The sequence below is a fragment of the Hibiscus syriacus genome, unplaced genomic scaffold (assembly GCF_006381635.1).
Source record: "Hibiscus syriacus cultivar Baekdansim isolate YM2019G1 unplaced genomic scaffold, ASM638163v2 tig00003041_pilon, whole genome shotgun sequence".
Lineage (NCBI taxonomy): Eukaryota > Viridiplantae > Streptophyta > Magnoliopsida > Malvales > Malvaceae > Hibiscus > Hibiscus syriacus.
In genome coordinates, this window is record NW_024061960.1 from 6271268 (window position 1) to 6293759 (window position 22492).

The window sequence follows — 22492 nt, forward strand, 5'->3', positions numbered from 1 at the left end:
CCTCCCTCCTTCCTTAGCTCTTGGACATATTTGAAGCTTTATTCTGCCATGTGGAAGTTCATTCCAGCGACAATCCTTTGGTCTCTATGGAAATTTAGAAATGATATCATCTTTAATGGAGGTAAACTAGACAGTTTCGCTTTGTTTTTCACAGTTCAGCTAAGGTTAGCGAAATGGTTCTTAGCAAAGTATCCAAAAAGCTCTATTCAGGTGGATTCGCTAATTGTTGATCCTTCATTGGCAGACACTTGCTCAGTTATAAAAGATTTGAACAGGTCAGTGGTTAGTTGGAGTCCACCTCCAACTGACTTTTATAAAATGAATGTGGATGGAGCTGTTTGTACTGTTGGGAGAATTGCTGGAATTGGGGGTATTCTCAGAGACTGAAATCGGACAAAGCTGATTTCTTTTTTAGATAATGTTGGTCCTACTCCTATCATCATAGTAGAGTTGAAAGCAATCAAGAAAGGAATAAATTTATTTGTTTATTTAGAATGGGCACCGAAAGAAAGGTTAATTGTGGAATCTGATTGTATACTAGCAGTGGAATGGTTGAAAGATCAAGCAACTGTCCCTACTTTTCTTACTAATCTAGTTAAGGAGATAGCTTCTACAATGTATGCGCACGAGATTATTATGAGGTGGATTCCGAGGTGCTATAATTGCGAGGTTGATAAGTTAGCAAATGAGGGGATTGGGTGATGGGATTTGTTGTTTCAGCGAGTTGTGGCGTTCAGTAGTTATGATTTTTAGCAATGTGTTTAAGTTTTATGTATCTTGTAGGACTGTTTTTAAGTCCTATGTAATTCTTTTGCAATCAATAAAGTCTGGCATTCTTTTCCTCCTTCCGCTAGTTGGTTCTTACCATATGGTAAATGACCTCTAAGAGGGAGGTTTTTAATGAGGCCATATATTCCTATAAAAAAAATAAACCATATCCTCCTAGCTTTCCTATGTCAGAATTTAAGCTAGGAGTTTGATGAGCTTATTTACTTGGCTTCCCAAGTTTGATTTTGTATACATTTGCTAATTTCTACATATTTTGCAATAGATTAATTTAGAACATTATGATGTCTTCATTCTTGGTATCATATTATGCAATAGTTGCACATATTATATACTCATTAGAAAAATGATCCTATCTTCAGTTAGGGCGCTTATTTCAAATACTTGAAGGTCTTGGCACACAAATTGAAAAGGATGGATTGCTGGAGAAGTACAAAAAACCTGAAGCAAATGCTGCTTTCATGGAAGAATGGTCTAGTCTGACCAAGGAATTTTTGAAAGCTCTTCCATATCCGCTTACCTCTGGTCAACTTAGTGCTATTTCAGAAATTATATGGGATCTAAAGAGGCCGGTCCCAATGAATCGACTTTTACAGGTTCTGGATTTTTCTAGAATGCTACTTTCTTTCATTATTCAATAGTACAATATCTTTTCTAATTTTATTATGTTGTGTGCCCCCTTACCCTCTACCCTAGTTACCTTTTAAGAAATACATCCAATTATTTGAACTCCCAAGTCTGCCTTCCTGAAACTAAAAGATATGTATGCCCCTCTCTTCCATTACCATGACACACTGCCACATTTATTAGCATATTCTTGGTAACCAGTAAATATCTTTGATCACGAGTTCCCTTGGCTTGGTTTATCATTCTATGACTCTTAAAACATAAAGGTTTGGTAAACTTCCTCTGTGTTTTAGGTTTCAAATCTTAATGTAGATTTGTCGAAAGGGTTATTAGTTTGACTGGTTGTTGATAAAAAAATATATATATAGTTGCTTGTATCTTTGCTGATGATTTCCCTTTCAATTTTTTTTTGATAGGAATTGAAGGTCTCGTTAAAAATTCCCTTCTTGATTAAAGGAGCTTGCAGAGAAGCTCCTTAATCAGCGGAAGGAGGAAAAGAGTGCCTAAAGATTTCATTAACCAAAAGAAATTACATAAGATACAACCAGATAAACACCCCCAACATAACCAAAAACCCAAAAAAGAACCGAAGATAACCCTATAAAACAGAACTAGCTCAGCCTAAACCAACTAAGCTACCAACCATGGTTAAGGCTAGTCTCTTGTGATTCAGATTCTGGGTTCTTACTGCTAGGAACCTTTCATTTTCATTCTTTGAAATTATTGTGCATGTTCCGTTATATTTTTCAATCTTTCATGAAGTTCTTGAACGTAACTATAACTATTACAAATACGAGCTAAAAAGAACTAAGAATGCAATTTTAATGGAAACAACATAAGGCAATAGAGTGGAAATATTGATGGTTATGTATTCAGTAAGTTACAGTTGTGGAACATGGGATTTAATTTACTACGAGATATAAATAAGCATTCAGATGTTGAGGTGTCATGATATGGGAAACTGGATTTTTTTTCTAGATCCTTGGTTTTGATGAAGGCATGACATCTACCATCCATGTGTAATGAAATGAATTGAGCTATAACTACCAGGGAAATCCATCATCAACTACTTGTTTGTGCGTGGAATATTTGTATTTTTACTAATCCTTAACACGAGAATACAAAAAAAAATCCAAATTGCAATGGCAACATCTAATCTTTTTGCAAATCTTGAACTCTTATATTTGTTCTTGTTTGCAAGATTATATGTAAGGATGACTTTATTTGGAATAACTTCATCTTGAATAGGCAAATATCAAGTTTTATATGAAGGGAAGAGGAAATAATCTATCTTCAAGGAGCTGAGATTTGATTTTTATCTGATATTTTTCATATATTTATATTGTTATTCTTGAAAACTGAGAAGCTTCCTTGATTTTATCTGATATTTGATAATATATGTTTCTCTTTCTAGGGAGATGTTGGATGTGGGAAAACCGTGGTTGCTTTTCTGGCATGCATGGAGGTTATTGCTTATGGTTATCAGGTTGGTAAATTCAAGCCACTTTGACATTTCACCTTCTTTAAGCCTTCTAAACAGTCATCTATACATACTGCTAAATATACTATTTTCTTCTGGTCACTTATTATGGTAATATATCAGGTAATCTTGCTTGTATGAATGATTATTACTCCTGGGTAAGCTTTGTTTAAGAAAGGGAGAGATGAGAGAGATGGAGAGAGAAGTTGTGAGAGAAATGGCGAAAAGTAATTTTTTTTCCGAGGAGATTTGGAACGTGTTTGTGGATAATCTTAGTCGGAGAGTGTCAAGATGTGCATTAAGGGAAATGTTTTTAGTTCATGGTCCAGTTCAGAGAGTCTATATCCCTAAGGAAACTAGAAACCCAAAATACAGATTTTCCACTTTTGCTTTTGTGCAGTTTGGAACTGAGGATGGTTTGAGAAGGGCTGTAGAAAATCTTAATGGAGCAATCATAGATGGGAGAAGGATCACGGTTGGAGTCGCAAGATACAATGAATCCCGGGCATGGGTAGAGCGTAATAATAAAGATTTAAAGAAGGATACTTGTCCGATCACTACTGATATTTCGAATCCAAAATAACCAGATGATGTTCTTAGAAGTTTGAGGGATGACAGATCGTACAAAGATGCATTGATGTCGAACAGGAGGTCAAGGAGTGTTCTGGAGGTCAAAGATATGGTTGTCGATGCTAAAAACAGGGAAAAAGTCGAGAAAAACTTCATGCAGATGCACATTTCATCTGAGAGCTCGAGCTGGGTTAAAAGATCATTGACGGGGATTATTAAGAATTTATTTGAGTTAGAGCTAGTTCATAATGCTTTAGTTAATGAAGGCTATGACGTCCAAATTGTTAGATGGGGGTATGTCTGGAACTCTTGTGTAATAATCTTTAAATCAGTTGAAGAAATGTCAGATGCTTGGATGAAGAAGAAAGAAGATCTTCAATTTTGGTTTGATCGTTTAGAGCCATTACTGAACGAAGATGGTGTTCTTTTGGGTTTTTGCTTGGTGGAGTTTTTTGGGTTACCTCTTTTATGTTGGAATGAATCTTTCCTTGAAAGGTTAGCAGGGAGATGGGGTAGGGTTATAGATATTCTTGATGACACTAAACACAGTGAAGATATTACAAAGGCAAGATTGCTAATTAGGGTGGCTAGTCCTTTTGATGTTCCAGATCAGATTACTATTGGATCATATTGAAGATCTTTCAAAGTAACAATGAAGATTGGATCGACGAATGATGAGTCTATTTTCTTTTCCACAAATCCTCTGGTGGTCAGTTCCGATGAGGGACAGTTGGGAGCGTTCATGACTGAGAACGAAGGAGACAGGATATGGTCAGAAAATGAGGAAGGTTCTGCTAGATCAGAAGAAGAAAACTGTCAGAGAGTGGACAGTTGGATGGAACAGGGCGCAACTATCAGGCTTGGTGGAGTTGGTGGAGATAATCGGTTTCCAAGAATTTCAAAAAATAGATCACATTAATGGAAAGTCAATTGTGCATGATGGGGGGAGTATCAAAGTGGGTGAGTTTGCAGGTTTGGGATTGAGAGATTCAAAAATGACGGCTGCTGGGTCTGAAGCCCAATCAGAAGAAGAGTTTGCTGGGCCTAACGTAATGAGGATTATTCCTGCTGGGCCAAAAATTAAAATTGATAAATTTGGGAAAATGGTTCAAGATCAGGATTTGGCTAAGTCAAGTTGTTACAGCAGATAAGATGTGGGGAGAAGGTCAGATTTAGAGATAATTGAGCAGGATGATAGAGCCTAACATTGATAATTCAAGAAGCAAAGTTAAGGGTAGACTATGTTATAAGTCTGACAGTTCGTTAAGCACCAAAAGTGTACCGTTAGAGAAAAGGAAAAGCAGAAGTTACAAAAGGGTTTACAAAAGGTGTAGGGGCAGAAAATACTAGATGGGAAGTATCTTGAATTTCAAGCCTGAGAAAGATAGTGCCTTAATCGTCAGGGACTGGAAAAATTTGAATTCCAGAGGAAATCAACTGGAGAGATTATTAGTGAATGTAGAGTTTTAGGGTTGTGAGGATGTGAATGATGGATTGAATTCAGGGGATATGAGTGTGGAAAGGGTGGTTGAAGGATTGCAGTTAATGGGTGATAATCACAGCTTTGATTCGGGTTTTTTTATCTGAAGAGCTAGAAGACATTTGTTAAGGGAAGCTTTAGAAAGAGTGAGCATTTCAACAGCTTCCTCTTCAAGTTTTTCAGATTTATTGGATGAAGCTTTAGCTACTTGGGAGATAAGTAAGCTGTTGGGTATTTCCTTTAAACAAGGACAATAAGCCTTTTTGGATAAGATTATTAGTCTGGAAAAAGGCTTGAGGATGGACAAGAAGGGGGATTTTGTGGGGGGATTAGTAGGTTGATTTCTTTATGTTGAAGTTAAAGATATCTATAATAACATGGAATGTTAGAGGATTGGGTAGGATAGAGAAAAAAAGGGTTGTTCAGAGGCTAGTTTCCAAATACTGTCCTCAATTTCTTTGGTTGCAGGAAACTAAATTGGAGAAAATTCAAAGGTCTTTTATGAGGAGGAGTGGGTTAAATAATTTGAAAGGGGTTATTGAGTCACCATCGGTTGGTTCGTCAGGGGGTTTACTGTTGTTCTGGGATGATAATGTATTTGAGTTGCAAAATCAGTGTACATCTAGAAGATTTATTGCTATATCGGGGAGATTTCGGGCAAATAATTTCAGTTGTAGATTCATTAATGTGTATGATCCTTCGGTTTAGGAGGAAAAAGTTATTGTTTATAAAGAATTAAACACGTTCATTGGAGGACATTCTGAGCCTATTTGTGTTGGAGGGGACCTTAATGTGTATCTACAGGAAGATGAGAAGATTGGTAGAGGCCAAAACAGGAATTCTTTAGAGATTTTCAGTCGTTTTCTTCTTAATACAGGTCTAATCGATTTGCCATTGAGTGGAGGTAGGTTTGCTTGGTGTAATAACCAAGATTCTCCGACCTATGTAAGGCTGGATAGATTTTTGGTTGATAGCCAATTCTTGGCAGCTTTTCCAGATTTAACACAGTCTTTGCTGCCAAGATCATTGTCATATCATAATGCAGTAATAATTGAGAATGGAGGTGTAAATTAGGGGGAAAAAGCCGTTTAAACTGTTTAACTATCTGATGGATGAAGTAGGATTTGAGGATGTGATCAGTTCTTCAATTTAAGAATGTAAAGAGATACATATGAATGCTGGAATTTTCAAAATTCTGAAAAAAACCAAAACTGCCATTAAAAAAAGAGAGAAAAGTTTCCTGGAGCTTTAATTTCAGAAATAGAATTGAAGATTTAAAAATTAGAAGTGGAGATTCAAAAGCAGCAAGATGGTACTTATGATGAGAAAGCTGCTGAGTTAAAGGAGTTAAGTTCAGAATTATGGAAGTTGCATAAGATAGAGGAGCATATTTGGTTCCAGAATTCTAGATCTAAATGGGTAAAAGATAGGGACAGAAATACCAGATTCTTCCATACATGTGCTTCAGTTAGGAGGAAAAGAAATGCGTTGAATGCTCTTATTTTTAGGGGTAATGTTATTCAAGACCCAAAGGTTATAAAAGCCACTGTCAAAGAACACTTCTTTAAGGCTTTTAATGACAAATCGACCTTAGAAGTGAGAAATCGAGTTGAATTTTTCCAGAATTTCGATTCAGCAGAGTTTAATTTTGGAGAAAGAATTTACTAAAGAGGAAATATGGGAGACCTTAAAGTCTTGTAATAGCAACAAAGCCCCGGGGCCGGATGGTTTTAATTTGGGTTTTTTTGAAGAGATATTGGCATGTACTTAAAGGAGAAATTATAAAGTTCTTCTTCAACTTCTATTTGGGGAAAGATTGGGATCATGGCATCAACCATACCTTTATTACTCTTATTCCTAAGGTCTCTAACAGTGGTGACCTTGATGATTATAAGCCTATTAACTTAGTTGGTGGATTATATAAGATCCTATCTAAGTGCCTATCGAGGAGGTTGAGGAGCTGTATTTCAGACTTAATTAGTCCTACTCAATTTGCCTTCACCCAAGGGAAACAAATATTGGAATATTCTTTAATTGCGAATGAAGGGGTGGATTATTGGAGGAAAAATGGTCTTAAAGGTTGTGTTTTCAAGGTAGATTTCAAGAAAGCTTATGATTTGGTTGAGTGGGACATTTTGTTTCTAGTAATGGAGAAAATGGGATTTGGTTCTAGGTGGAGAGGTTGGATCAGAAAGTGTGTAACCACAACTTCAGTTTCTGTTTTAGTGAATGGAGTTCCTACGGAGGAATTTGCAATGGCTAAAGGACTTAGACAGGGGTGCTCTCTATCACCTATGTTGTTTAATTTTATTGAACTTCTCAATCTGCTAATTTTGAAGGCTGTGGAACAGGGTCTGTTTTCTGGACTGGTTATAGGAAGGGATGCTGATGCTTTCAAATTATCTCATCTACAGTTCGCGGATGATCTCATTATGTTTTGTGGTGCATCTAAGACGCATATTTTAAATGTGAAGAGGGTGCTTAGAGTGTTTCAAGTGATTTCTGGTTTACAGCTCAACTTGAAGAAAAGTAAACTGTTTGGTGTGAATTTGAACGAGGAAGAAGTTCAGCAGTGGGCTAATTCTATCGGATGTTTTGTGGGTAGTTTTCCCTCTAAATATTTAGGATTACCTTTGGGTGCTACTAGGAACTCTACAGTACTTTGGAATTCGGTGGTGAATAATTTTAATAATAAATTAGCGGGGTGGAAGGATGCTTCACTGTCATTAGCAGGAATGTTGGTTTTAATAAAGTCGGTTCTATGTTCGCTTCCTACGTATTATTTATCTTTATTTAAGATACCAGTTGTGGTTCTTAAATCTCTCAACTCCATTATGGCGAATTTCTTATGGGGTGGGGGAGTAGGTAAAAACAAGATATATTGGGTTAACTGGCCGAATGTGTGCAAGTCAAAATTCGAGGGGGGTTTAGGTGTTAGAAACCTTGTTTTCATGAATAGAGCTCTTCTAGCAAAATGGTATTGGAGGTGTGCTAATGAAAGGGGGTCTGTTTGGAGGGAATTCATTTGTTCTAAATACAATATGGATCTATCTTGGTTAATGTTTGACAGCAAAGTCCCAGAAAGAGTATCTTGGATTTGGAGATCGGTGGTTTTGAATCACTTTAAAGAAGACAGTATTGGCTCTAAGTTTAGAAGTTTGTATTCTTTCCGAGTTGGGGATGGCAGATTGATTAGGTTCTGGCAGGATAATTGGGCGTTGGACTATCCTCTTCTAATTATTTTCCCTCGATTGTTCTCCATTTCCACAAACAAAATGGGTAAACTGGTTGAATTTGGGAATTACAACTCATCTGGTTGGAGTTGGGAAGTGCAGTTTAGAAGAAATTTAAACGACTGGGAAGTAGAACAGTGGGTTAACTTGATGAATGCTATCTCCTCTGTTTCTCTATCTACGGAGTTATGTGATGGGGTGATTTGGAAAGGTACTGGAGATGGGGTATATACTGTTAAATCTGGCACTCAGATTTGTTCAACCATTATTTCGGATTCGGAAGAGGTATATTTCTGGAAGAAGATTATTTGGAGGGGCCAGATTCCACCTAGAGTGGAGTCCTTTATGTGGCAGGTGGTGTTAGGGAAGCTGGCTGTTAGGTCAGAACTTGTTAAAAGGGGAATACAAAGATTTGTAGACATTATGTGCCCTCTTTGTAAGAGGGAGGTGGAGTCTCCATCGCACTTGTTTTTCACGTGTTCGGTGGTGAGGATGATTTGGAACAAATTTCTGAATTTCTGGAAGATTAAGTCTGTTTTGCATGTTAATGCGAAAAACTTCCTACTTGCTTGGGCTGATTTGAAGTCTTCCTCTACAATTTGGTCTTTTATTCTTGGGGCAGTTATTTGGACTACTTGGAAAGTTAGGAATCTCATTGTGTTTGAAGGGGGAAAGTTGGATTTGGCTGAATATTTTTTCCTAGCAAGGTTTAGACTAGCTTCTTGGTTCCTTGCTAAGTACAAAGAGGTGTCTATTCCTAAGGATTCTCTTATTTCAGACTCTTCATTAGGGGATTTGTGCTCTCTTTATCCTAATCGGCTTGTATCTATATTTTCTTGGTCTCCTCCTCCTCAAGGTTTTGTAAAGTTAAATGTTGATGTGGCTACTACAAGAGATTGGAAGAAGAGTGGGATATGAGGTGTTCTAAAGGACTCCTCGGGTTTGACTTTAAGTTCTTTCAAGGAAACTGCTGGTCCGGGCCCTCTAACTTTTATGGAATTAAAAGCTATTCAGAAGGGTCTAATGTTCTATGCGAATTTACGAGAGAGGAAGGGTCGTTTGATTATTGAAAGCGACAACAAAGTTGCGGTAGACTGGATTAAGAAAGAGGATCTAGTTCCTGATGTTTATGCGTTTTTGATTAAAGATATTGTTCATAGGCTTAATGTTTTAGAAGGTGTTGTCAGATGGGTTAATAGGTCAGCCAATCTAGAGGCTGATGCCTTAGCTAAAGAAGGAATTGGCTGATTCTATTCTTATATTTTGGGTGTTTTATGGTTGTTTCAAGTTTATTTGGTTAGTGGGGTGTATGATGGTTGTATCTTATGTAATTTTATGGTTCAATAAAATTCTAAGGCACTCTTTTCCTCCTTCCACTAATTAAGGAGTTCATATAAGCTCCATTAATAAAGAAGGGGGTTTTTAACAAGGCCTGAAATTCTTATAAAAAAAATTATTGCTCCTAGGTATTATATTCTGTCAGAGATTAGTTTCCTTAATTGAAGGATTTGTAAATATTTTATTTGATTAGGATCCTTTTGTATTATGTTACTAGAAGTAGTTTATTACCTAGTTTAGAAGTTACCTAAGATAGATCCTAGGTTTGTGTATTTATTTGTAAGTGTTTTCACTATTGATATATAAGAAAAAACAATCTTTTTGACAATGTATCAGAGCCTCTCGTTTCTTATGTCTTATTGTTCTTGTTGGACAATATTCTTTGATATTTTTTTCATCTTGAGAGAGTGGTTGATACTAATGATTTAAGCAGTACTGAAACTGCTCAAGAAGACACCATGAATGAAAGAAGTTACTCTGATTTGACGAGCGACTTACAAAACATATAAGCCTCCTATAGGTTGAATGGTAAAAATTACTTTAAGTGTTCTCAATTGGTTCGAGCTTTCCTCAAAGGAAGGGGTAAACTTGGTCATCTTCTTGGAAGTGGTCATGAGGAAGGAGATCCCAAATTTGAAGCTTGGGACGAACAAGATTCGTTTGTCATGACTTGGTTGAGGAATTCGATGGTGCTCGAAATCAGTGACACTTGCATGTTCCTCAGCACAGCCAAGGAGATATGAGAGGCTGTAAAACAAACATATTCAAAAGTTAGAGATACTGCCCAGATTTATGTAATCAAGAGCAAGATTTCGGCCACCAAACAAAGAAGTAAATCCATTACAGAATATTCTAACCTACTGTAGAATCTCTGGTAGGAAATAGATCACTACCAATGCATTCAGATGAAATGTAGTGAGGATGCAGCAAATCCAAAGAGGTTTGTCAAAAAAGATATAATTTATGATTTTCTTGGTGGATTGAAGATAGAATTTGATGCGGTGAGAGTCCAGATTTTGGGGAAGGAAGATCTGTCCTCATTAAATGAGACTATTGCTACCATTCGTGCTGAAGAAGGAAGAAGAGTGATGGTGATAAAAAACAACCTTTAGAGCTCAGCCTTGGTTACTAGAATTGTCTCTGAGAGGTCAACACATTTGGAAAATATTGAAGATAGACAAGAAATAACAAGGACAATAAACAAGGATTCCTTATGGTGTACTTACTGCAAAAAGCCTCGACACACAAAAGAGAAATGCTGGAAGCAACATGGGAAGCCTCTTTCAACGAATAGAAATTTCACGGAAAAATGAGGCTTAGCAAGGGGACAGAACAGAGATTTTGCAACCAGACAAGTGGCTAAAGAGTTAGATGAACAATCTATCGAGTTCAACCGAGAATAAGTTAAAAAGTTAAAAAATCTTCTGGAATCTTTAGAGAAATCATCCTCTATAGGTACATGCAATATGGTCTTCTCATGTATATCCTCTTCCTCTTCTCAGAATTTTGATGCCTCCACCCAATATCTACCTAAACTCCTGGGTAATAGACTCAGCAGCTACTAATCATATGACCAATTCTTCTCTAAATTTCATCACATATACACCCTGTCCTAGCAACAAGAAAATTATAGTTGCAGATGGTACTATTGTAACAGTTGTTGGCCGAGGAGATATTACCATTAGTAAAACTCTTCTACTTAAAAATGTTCTACATGTGCCAAAATTGTTTACTAGCCTTATTTATATACCAAAACTTGTTAAAGATACTAATTGTTGTGTTCTGTTTTATCCAACACAATGTATTTTTCAGGAGCAAGAAACGAAGAGGATGATTGGGCGTGCTAGGGAAATAAAAGGCTTATACTACGTTGAGGTCCTTGGTGGACCAACTAGTGTTTTGAATACTCAACATTTGTCTTTTTTATCTAATTCTACAGCCAATAAAGACCAGATATGGCTACATCATTTTTCCCTTGGTCACCCACCTTTTAGACTTTTAAAAACTATGTTTCCTTCTTTATGTAAAACCATAAATATTGATGAATTTCATTATGAAGTTTGTAAACTTGTAAAACATAAACGTTCCTCTTTTCTAGCAAGTAATAAAAGAACCAGTCATCGCTTCAATCTTATTCATAGTGATGTTTGAGGACCCTCTATTATTCCAAACATAATTGCGGCTAGGTGGTTTGTATCTTTTATAGATGATTGCAACGGAGTTACTTGGATTTATCTTATGAGACAAAAGTCAGATGTTACCTCTACCTTTAAAACTTTTTACACCATGATTAAGACTCAATTTGGGGCTGAAATTAAGAAAGTCGGACCTGACAATGCCAGATATTACTTTAATCAATTCCTATCTCATTTTTTAGACAAGGGTATTATACATGAATCATCTTGTGTAAATACTCCCCAATAGAATGGGGGTAGAAGAAAGAAAGAATGGACAACTCCTTGCTATAATTAGAGCCCTTTTGTTTCAAAACAATGTCTCTAAAAAATATTGGGGGAAGTTGTATTGACTACTACTCTAATAAACAAAATACCCTCTAAAATCCTTTTATCCCAAAGTCCTCTTCAAACCCTTGTCAAATTCTTTCCAAACTTCAGTCCATCTCTTCATCTACAACCAAGAGTATTCGAGTGTGTTGCTTTTGTTCACATCCACTCTCAAAACCGAGGTAAACTTGACCCAAGGGCTTTGAAATGCATATTCATTGGTTATTCCTCTCAAAAAGTCTACAAGTGTTATCACCCACCTACCAGAAAATTCTATACTTCTGATGATGTTACTTTTGTTGAAAATGAGAGTTATTTTACTGTTTTTTATCTCCAGGGGGAGATACCTTTTAGGGAAAATAAGGAAGCAGAAATAGAATCCATGTCAGTATTGAATTAATCTGTGAACGTAAATATCTTTTTCTCTATTTATCTTTTGCTCTTGCATTGAAATGAGAGAGAGTGTCTTAGGTGGTCATTTCTCCGGTGAGGATTGGACGGTGTTTGTAGACAATCTTAGTAAGAGAGTCACTTGGAGAACATTAAAGGAAAATTTTCATCAACAGGGTAGTGTTCTGCGAGTTTACATCCCGAATAGTTCTTACAAGCCAAACTATAGAAACCATACGTTTACGTTCGTTCAGTTTGCGAAGGAGGAAGGAATGAAGGCAATAACGAATGTTAATAGTATTTGGATAGATGGAAAGAAAGTTTTGGTCGGTGTAGCTAAATATCTTAGGCGGAGGAATATGCAAGTTGTTAATAGAAATTTTAAAAAAAGATGAAGACAAGTTGATTAAGGGAGCGAATAGGAGAAGAAGAGTTGTATCTGAGTCTTTTAGTCGTTTTAGGGATGAAAGATCATATAAAGATGCATTAGCCTCGTCTGATGGGCCGAGGGAAGGTCCGGTGAGTAAAAAGATTAGGGAGGGTCACCCTAGTAAGGATGCTGGAATGAGAAATCTGTGGAAGATGCATATTCCCTCTGATGAATGGGATTAGGTGAAAAGATCATTGACTGAGATTATTAAATCCCATTTTGATTTGGAGCTAGTTGTCACGAACTTGGGTTTTTCCCCACACTTTTGGGCTATTTTGGCTATGTTGGGCTATATTTGGTCTTAGAGGTTGATAGAATAGTGTAGATTATTCTAGAACACTCAAGACTTGTACATATGTAGAGTATTCTAGAAGCATTCTAGAGTATTCCATGTTAAGTAGGAAATTATGGAGAATTCTAGAGAATCTCTCCCTACCGTAGGATCAAGTCGATCTCCATCATCCATTGAAGAGGTGGGATGCTATAAATAGGTGTAGAATCCTCATTTGTAGATCATCCAAGAGTTGTAAGCTTTCAAGCATATCAACAAGCTTTCTTTCAAAGTTCTTTCCTTTCTTCTTTGTTTCCTTGCCAATCATTTCCCACACTAGCACGAGTTTGAGTAAGGCTGACTTAGCTATCACGAGGGGCGAAAAGGAGCTAAGGCCACACGAGGCTTATTGAGAGATTAAGTATGTGACCGTTGGTATCAGAGCTGGTTAAGACATCAATATCGTGCATGAATCTTGTAGGAATGGCCGGAAACCCGAACGAGTCAACTATTACTGAGGAACGTGGGAGAGAAGCTGCACCCACCAACCCGAAGAAGAAGAGGGACCAGAGTAAGGCCCGCGAAGGAAATTCCTTAGAACCAATGGTGGTGGAGTTCGGCGAAAGGCTGGAGAGGGTCCAACACGACTTCAAGACGCTGGAAGACAATGTCTTGGAGCAAGTTGACGCGCTCAAAGGGAGTTTCGAATAGACCAACAACGAGGTGGAAGCTCAGTTCGTACGGCTAGAGGATATGATCCAAGCCTTACGTGAAAGCATCGAGGGGATGCGGGAGGACGTGGCGCTTTGCAAGAGGGCTGCCGTTAGCGGATGTGCTAACATCACTGTCTCCACCCCGAGGGTTGAGTGTCCCAAGCCACAAGGGTTCAACGGGGCAAGGGACGCCAAGGAAGTTGAAAACTACTTATGGTGGATGGAGCAATACTTTGAGGGAATCGACCTTAACGATGAGGCCGCCAAGGTAAATACTACTGCCTTATATCTTTCAGATACTGCTATGTTATGGTGGCGTAGGAAACATGCCGACATAGAGCGAGGGGCTTGTCGGTTAGATACATGGGATGAGTTCAAGAAAGAACTCAAGAATCACTTCTATCCCGAGAATGTGGTCTACGAGGCTCGCAAGAAATTGCGGGAGTTGAAGCAGCGGGGTATTATGCGGGACTATGTAAAAGAATTCACAACCCTTATGCTTCAAATCCCCAATATGTCCGAAGACGATCTCTTGTTCTATTTCATTGAAGGACTACATGGATGGGCCAAGCAAGAGATACACCATCGGGACATTAGAACGGTTGATGAGGCCATTGCCATCTCCGAGTCACTCGTCGACTTCCAACCCTACTCCCACACCAATGCGACGAAGAATAAGGATAAATATCCAGCCAAAGGTGGGGGAGAACGGTGGGAGAACAACCAAGGCAACCGAGATCGAGATCACCGAAGGCCACAAGCTAAAGAGGGAGATTGAGATCGACGTCCGGGCCGAAGGGACTACGAAGAGAAGAAAAAGGCCTTCGTTCCTAAAGGAGGATGCTCTTGTGTAAAGGGCCGCATCTGATGAGTAGCTGTCCCAAACTTGGTTCATTGTCCGCCATCGTCAATCGTCAAGACACAGAGTCTCAAGCCGAGATGGGGTCGCTCCAAGTTCTAAACGCCTTGAAGGCTAAGTCATTGACACCAACACTAAGTATTGGGCTCATGTATATGGAAGCGGTGATCAACGAGAAGCTGACAAGAGCTATGGTGGACACGGGGGCTACCCACAATTTCGTGTCTAAGGATGAAGCCAACCGTTTGGGCCTAAAGTACACTAGGAGCAAAGGATGGCTCAAGACGGTAAATACACAAGCGGTACCACTCCATGGCGTGGCACGAGAGGTCGAGCTATGCTTAGGCACTTGGAAGGGCCAAGTGAACTTTTCAGTCGTTCTCATTGATGACTTCAAGGTCATTTTGGGGTTGGACTTTCTCTGACAGGTAATCGCTATCCCTATGTCTTCCTTTAGTTTAGTTTGCATCTTGGAGAAAGGGTCTCCCTGCATGATCCCCACGATCGAGGCACCGAAAGAGCAAGGTCGAGATGCCAAACAACTCTCGGCCATACAACTTGGTAGAGGCATCAAGAAAGGGGCCATGACTTATTTGGCCATGCTAAAGGAAGATGACGAGATCGAGAAAACAGATGACCTACCACCAATCATCCGTGAAGTCTTAGAGGAGAACAAGGACGTGATGCCGCCCGAGTTACCAAATAAACTTCCATTAAGGCGTAAGGTGGATCACAAGTGCCCCTCTTTGTTCATTGTCGTGCAACGAGAATAGAGCAAAGATCAAAAGATGGTGCGTTTTTGTCCAGTTCCATCTTCGTGCTTTGAAACTTGATGAGGGATATGCTCACTCTTCTTTGAACAATCTTCAACCAGTGGGTTCGCTCCCTCTTGCTTCAAGGAGTAGAACTCGAACAATCTTCTGCTTACGGGTTCGCTCCCTCTTGCTTCAGGGCTTAGAACTCGAACAATCTTCTGTCTATGGGTTCGCTCCCTCTTGCTTCAGGGAGTAGAACTCGAACAATCTTCAATAAATGGGTCCGCTCCCTATCTGTTCAGGGAGTATAGAACTCGAACAATCTTCATAAAATGGGTTTGCTCCCTATCCGTTCAGGGAGTATAAGACTCGATCTTCAATAAATGTGTCCGCTCCCTATTCCTTCAGAGAGTATAGGACTCAATCTTCAACGAACTTGTCCGCTCCCTATTCCTTCAGAGAGTATAGGACTCAATTTTCAACGAACTTGTCCGCTCCCTATTCCTTCAGAGAGTATAGGACTCAATCTTCAACAAACGAGTTTGCTTCACTACTCTTTCGTGAAGGCTTATAGATTTAATTGCTTCACTACTCTTTCGTGAAGGCTTAAAATTTACTTATTTTGAAAGTCAAACCTGAAAATCAAACATTATCAATCATGAACATATGCTTGGAAATATTATATTCAAAAATTTAGAATTTGAGAAAATTTCTAAAATATTATCTCTATCATGAAAACTTGTAAATGCTTCAATATCTTCAATCTTCAACTATCACTGGGAAACCTGCAAATGCTTAAGTCAACATGCAATTATGAGTGCCATGATCCTATTCATGCCTAAATGTATGCAAATATGCAATTTGATGCACTTTCTTCTTCGAAGGAACTCTATCTCCTTTGATCTCGATGGAACTCGGCTTCATCTTGGGCACAGAACGTTTGACCAATTCACCCCAGTTGACAATCTCAATTCCATATCTCTCACCTTAACATGACCTTGGCTCCTTTCTTTCTTGAAACCCGCCAGTATCCATGACCAACTTCTCGACCAATGATAACCTCCTTGGGTCATCTTTTAATGGCTGATATTTTCTTTGAATTTGAGGATTTTAGTTTCCCATGGCCACACAAGCTTACATGTTTAAACCATTGTCAACTTCAGAATACCTGCATTTTCCAAAACCTTTTGCACAATAATACAAAATGATCTCATGTACTTCAAGTTAAGCTATATGTTTTAACCTTTCAAAATAAGATGTTTGCAAAAGGGAAATTATCAAGAAAAGACATCTCTTTATTTATATAAATACAGAGAATTTTAGGCAACTAAATGGCAAACTTTTAACTGGAAACAGTAAAAGAACAAAAGAGTAGGCGTCTTCAAATATCAATAATGCAAATGCTTTTGAACTGGCACGCCGTTAGAATGTCTCGAATGTAGCTTCTGTAAAAAAGATCTCCGAAATTGTGATGCTTAAGAGTATGAAGCTACTTCTAAACTCCCAAATCTCTATCATTGGATGCCCTAAACTAGTATTGAATCTCATATGCATTCAATTTCTCTTGGTTATTTCAATCGAGACTCAATAATCTTTAGTCTCATCCCTGATCACCAACTGTCATTGTTACTATCCATATCAGGAGCTCTTTCCACTTCCAAAATTGATTCAGAACCTCCACTATGCACGAATTCTGAATTTCAAACTCAACTCAAGTCACCCTTTGCGGGTTTTCAACTTGAGACCTCCTTTGGTTCCAAGACGCCCTTTTCAGGTTTTCATCTTGAACCCTCCTTTTATTTCTCTTTTTTTCATTTTTCTTTTTTCCATTTTCCATTTTTCCTTCCCTTTTCCATTTTTTCTTCTCTTTTTTTTCTTTTCATTTTTTCCATCATTTTTCTTTTTTCTCATTTTTCTCATTTTTTCTCTTTTATTTCTTCTTCAAGCAAAATATCTCTTAACAGCGTCGGAATTCACTGGATATGGTAATTCTGATCCGTCCATTTCAGTTAGGACTAGAGCTCCCCCAGAAAAGGCCTTCTTGACAACATAAGGTCCTTCCAAATTGGGCATCCATTTTCCTCTGAAATCCTTCTGAATAGGCAAAATCCTTTTAAGCACCAAATCTCCCTCATGGAATTCTCGAAGGCAAACTTTCTTACCATGTGCCCGTATCATACGTTTTTGGTACATCTGACCACGACAAATAGCTTTCAATCTCTTTTCTTCAATCAGATTCAACTGGTCATACCTAGCTTGGACCCATTCTGCCTCATTGAGCTTTACCTCTGACAAAATCCAAAGTGAGGGAATTTCCACCTCAATAGGTAAAACAGCTTCCATCCCATATACCAGAGAAAATGGAGTTGCCCCAGTTGACGTTCGTACAGAAGTTCGATAGGCAAACAGAGCAAATGGCAACTTCTCATGCCAATCTTTATAGGTCTCAGTCATCTTCTCTATGAGCCTTTTGATGTTCTTATTAGCCGCCTCTACTGCCCCATTCATCTTTGGGCGATAAGTGGTGGAATTATGATGCTTTATTTTGAATTGTTTACAGACCGAGTCCATCATCTTATTGTTTAAATTCAACGTATTATCGGAGATAATCCTTTCGGGCAAACCATATCTACAAATGATCTCATTCTTCAAAAATTTGCATATTGTAGACTGGGTAACATTTGCGTAAGAAGCCACTTCTACCCACTTGGTGAAATAATCTATGGCTACTAGAATGAAGTGATGACCATTTGAAGCTTTGGGCGAAATTTATCCAATAACATCCATGCCCCACATTGAGAATGGCCACGGAGCTGTCATTACATGCAACGGATGAGGAGGAGTATGTATTCTATCTCCATAAATCTGACACTTGTGACATTTTCGGGCATAATTGATGCAGTCTGTTTCCATAGTTGACCAATAATACCCAAATCTCATAATCTGCCTAGCCATAGCATGCCCATTAGCATGGGTACCACATATTCCCTCATGCACTTCTTCAAGAATCAATTTGGCTTCTTTCGCGTCCACACATCTTAACAAGACCTGATCCAGACTTTTCTTGTATAGAGTCTCACCATCAAGCACATATCCTGATGTCATTCTTCTAATGGTTCTCTTATCATTCTCAATGGCCTGTTCTGGATAACTCTGATACCTTATATATTGCAAGATATCATAATACCAAGGGTTTCCATCTTCTTCCTCTTTGATATTAAAACAATGGGCTGGATACTCATAAGCCTTCATTTCAATGGGCATCATACTTGAATGTTCGCTCATCTTAAATGCTGCTGCCAGTGTGGCTAAGGCATCTGCCATTTGATTCTCTTCTCTGGGGAGGTAATTGAAAGTTACTTCATCAAATTCTTCAACAAGTTCCATAACTAACTTACGGTATTCTACAAGCTTAGGATCTTTTGTCTCCTATTCTCCCCTGAGTTGGTAAATTACCAAAGCTGAATCCCCATAAACTTTGAGCATTTTTATTTTGCGATCAACAGCAGCTCTAAGACCCAGAACACAAGCTTCATACTCGGCCATATTGTTAGTACAATCAAAATTAAGCCGACTGGTAAAAGGATAATGTTCTCCCTCTGGTGAGACCAAAATTGCCCCGATTCCATGTCCCAAGGCATTTGAAGCACCATCGAAGTTCAACTTCCAATATTTGCTAGTGGACGCTACTGCTTCTTCCACCGAAATAGTCATTAAATCCTCATATGGGAAATCAAAGCTCAACGACTCATATTCTTCCGAAGCCCTGCTTGCAATGAATTCTGCTATAGCACTTCCTTTAATTGTTGTCTGGTTTACATACTGGATGTCAAACTCGGACAATAAGATCTGCCAACGAGCTAATCTTCCAGATAATGCAGGCACACCCATTAGATATTTCAAGGGATCAAGCTTGGATATAAGCCAAGTAGTATGATACAACATATATTGCCTAAGCCTTCGGGTAGCCCATACTAAAGCGCAACACAACTTTTCAACGGGTGAGTATCTTGTCTCACATTCAGTGAACTTCTTGCTGAGATAATAGATAACCCTTTCTTTCTTCTCAGTTTGGTCACGTTGCCCCAGCACACACCCCATTGAATTTTCATAAACTGACAAATAAAGAATCAAGGGTTTGCCTGAGATGGGTGGCGCTAAGATTGGAGTGCTCGACAAATATCTTTTCACTGCTTCAAAAGCTCTTTGACAATCCTCACTCCATTCCCCTGAGTTATTCTTGCGAAGAAGGCGGAATATGGGATCACACTTTTCCGTCAGCTGTGAAATAAACCGAGCTATATAGTTTAATCTCCCCAAAAATCCTCTGACTTCTTTTTGTGTTCGTGGGGCTGGCAAGTCTTGAATAGCCTTTACTTTATCTGGGTCTATTTCAATTCCTTTTTGGCTTACTATGAATCCCAACAACTTCCCAGATGTCACCCCAAAAGTACATTTATTTGGGTTGAGTTTTAGTTGGCATCTTCTTAGTCTTTTAAAGAGTTTTCTCAAATTCCCAATATGTTCTTCCTCTGTCTTAGCTTTGACAATCATATCATCGACATAAAATTCTATCTCTTTATGCATCATGTCATGAAATAACGTCACCATAGCCCTTTGATATGTTGCCCCGACGTTCTTCAATCCAAACGGCATTACTTTATAACAAAACGTTCCCCACATGGTAACGAACGTTGTTTTTTCCATATCTTCAGGGTTCATCTTAATTTGATTGTAGCCAGAGAAACTATCCATAAAAGAGAACAAAGAATTTCCAGCAGTATTATCCACTAGCGTGTCTATATGTGGAAAAGGAAAATTATCTTTTGGACTAGCTCGGTTGAGATCTCTGTAGTCGACACACATTCGAACTTTCCCATCCTTCTTCGGTACTGGGACAATATTAGCCACCTATTCAGGATATTTGGCCACTTTAAGAAACCCAGCATCAAATTGTTTCTTCACTTCCTCTTTAATCTTGAGTAGCATCTCAGGTCTCATTCTTCTCAGTTTTTGCTGTACCGGTTTACATTCAGACTTTATTGGCAGTTTATGAACAACCAACTCTGTATCTAAACCCGGCATATCTTCGTATGACCAAGCAAACACATCCTTGTATTCTTGAAGCAATTCTATCAAATCATATCGACCTCCAACTGACAGAGTGGTACCAATCTTTACTTCTCTCTTATCCTCATCTGTCCCCAAATTCAAAATCTCAGTAGGCTCTTTATGAGGCAGAATCTGTTTATCTTTATTCTCCACCATTTTCAGCAATTCAGAAGGTAGTTCACATCCCTCATCATCATCACAAACCTTGATTTCTCTTTGACATATAGGCTTCTCAAAATCAATCTCCGGGTCAGAGTCATTGGCATTCATATTATTGATATCTGAGCTCCTGAAAGAATAATGAAAGAGAAGATATATATACATATATACATATGGGAGGATCTTTTCCCATATAAATAAATAGAAAGAAATAAATACATACATATATACAACAAAGAATGAATGAATGAAATGCATGGGAGAATGTTTGCCATTTGGAGCTAACAGAATGCATCTTTTATTGAAAGCAAGAAAAAACAAACAGCTTAACCCTTTACATAAAATCACCTATTGCCCCAGGGTATGAACAACAGGGAGAAAGTTCCAGTGCATTACTCTGTAAAAGATTTGTAAACTATAGGCAGTTCTTCCGCGGTCCAATTGTTCAACACGAAGCCTGGCGGTGCAGGATAAATGCCCATAACTCTCATTTCCTCAAATTCATCATCAGTTATAACGTTAATGCCTAAATATCCCAAGGCATTCTCAACCATCACCTCAGTATTCCTCGAATTCCCTTGAAACATATGCCCCCCAGATATGAAAATGCTACTCAACGGCGGGAAGGTCATGGGTTCCCAGCTAAGGTCTTCACCAGCCAATCTGGCCTTTCTGATTTCTTGGCCCTTCTTAATTCCCCTCATCTTATCCCTCGAAGTTGGCTGATACCCCAAACCAAATCGATCTTTTTTAGTAATAGGGCATATGGGATTCACCGGTCCTTGCAACTGTCGACCTAACCCTTTCCCAACTTTTGCTCCTCTTCCAAGGGTCAGCTTGAGTCCCATTTTGGTACAATTTGACAGTCTAGGCTTTGGTATCTTCCTGCCTTCAGCCACAAACGTGGCATTGACAAACTCCAACGATCTGAAAGAACACTCGATTGCTTGTTCATCAACTTCAATATATGGAGCAGTAGTAGAAACAGAAGCAATAATGTCCTCTTCAACGTGAATACATACCAACCTTCCATCAATTACAAATTTCAGTCTCTGGTGCAATGTGGACGGAACTGCACCGGCCTGATGAATCCAAGGCCTTCCCAACAAAAATTGTACGTAGGCATAATGTCCATTACGAGAAATTCCACTTCATAAGTTACTGGACTAATATTCAGAGGAACATCAATCTTGCCCAACACTTCTCTTTTAGTCCCATCGAAAGCTCGAACCACACTTTGACAGGTTCTCATAAGTGTACTATCTAATGGAAGCTTCTTTAGAGTCACTAAGGGCATCACATTCAAAGCTGAACCATTATCAACCAAGACCCGGGACAACACATGCCCTTTACATTTAACTGTAATGTGCAATGCCTTCTAACTACCCATCATCCCAGAAGGGATTTCATCCTCAGAAAAAGATAAAAAATTATCAACTTGTACATTGGAAACTAACCGGTCCAACTTTTCAATGGGCAACTCTTTCGGAACAAAAGTCTGGTTCAAAATCTTTAACAGAGCATTTCTATGGGCCTCTGAACTCAAAAGTAATGATAAAACCAAAATATGGGCAGGAAACTTGTGTAACTGTTCCACAACACTATACTCACTGTGCTTCAGAAACTTCAAAAATTCTACCGCTTCACTCTCGGTTACTGGTTCATTGATAACAGGCTTATCTTCTTCTATATGCACGTCAACCTTTTTCCCTTTATCAACTGCAACCCTCTTCCACACTCTTTAGGTGGATTAAGAGAATAACACCTACCGCTTCTAGTAAAGTG

General features: G+C 38.6%; 1 pseudogene; it reads left to right on the forward strand.

Moving 5' to 3' along the window:
- The window catches only part of LOC120170149, a 95643-nt pseudogene that overhangs the window by 23420 nt on the left and 49731 nt on the right, over positions 1-22492 (forward strand).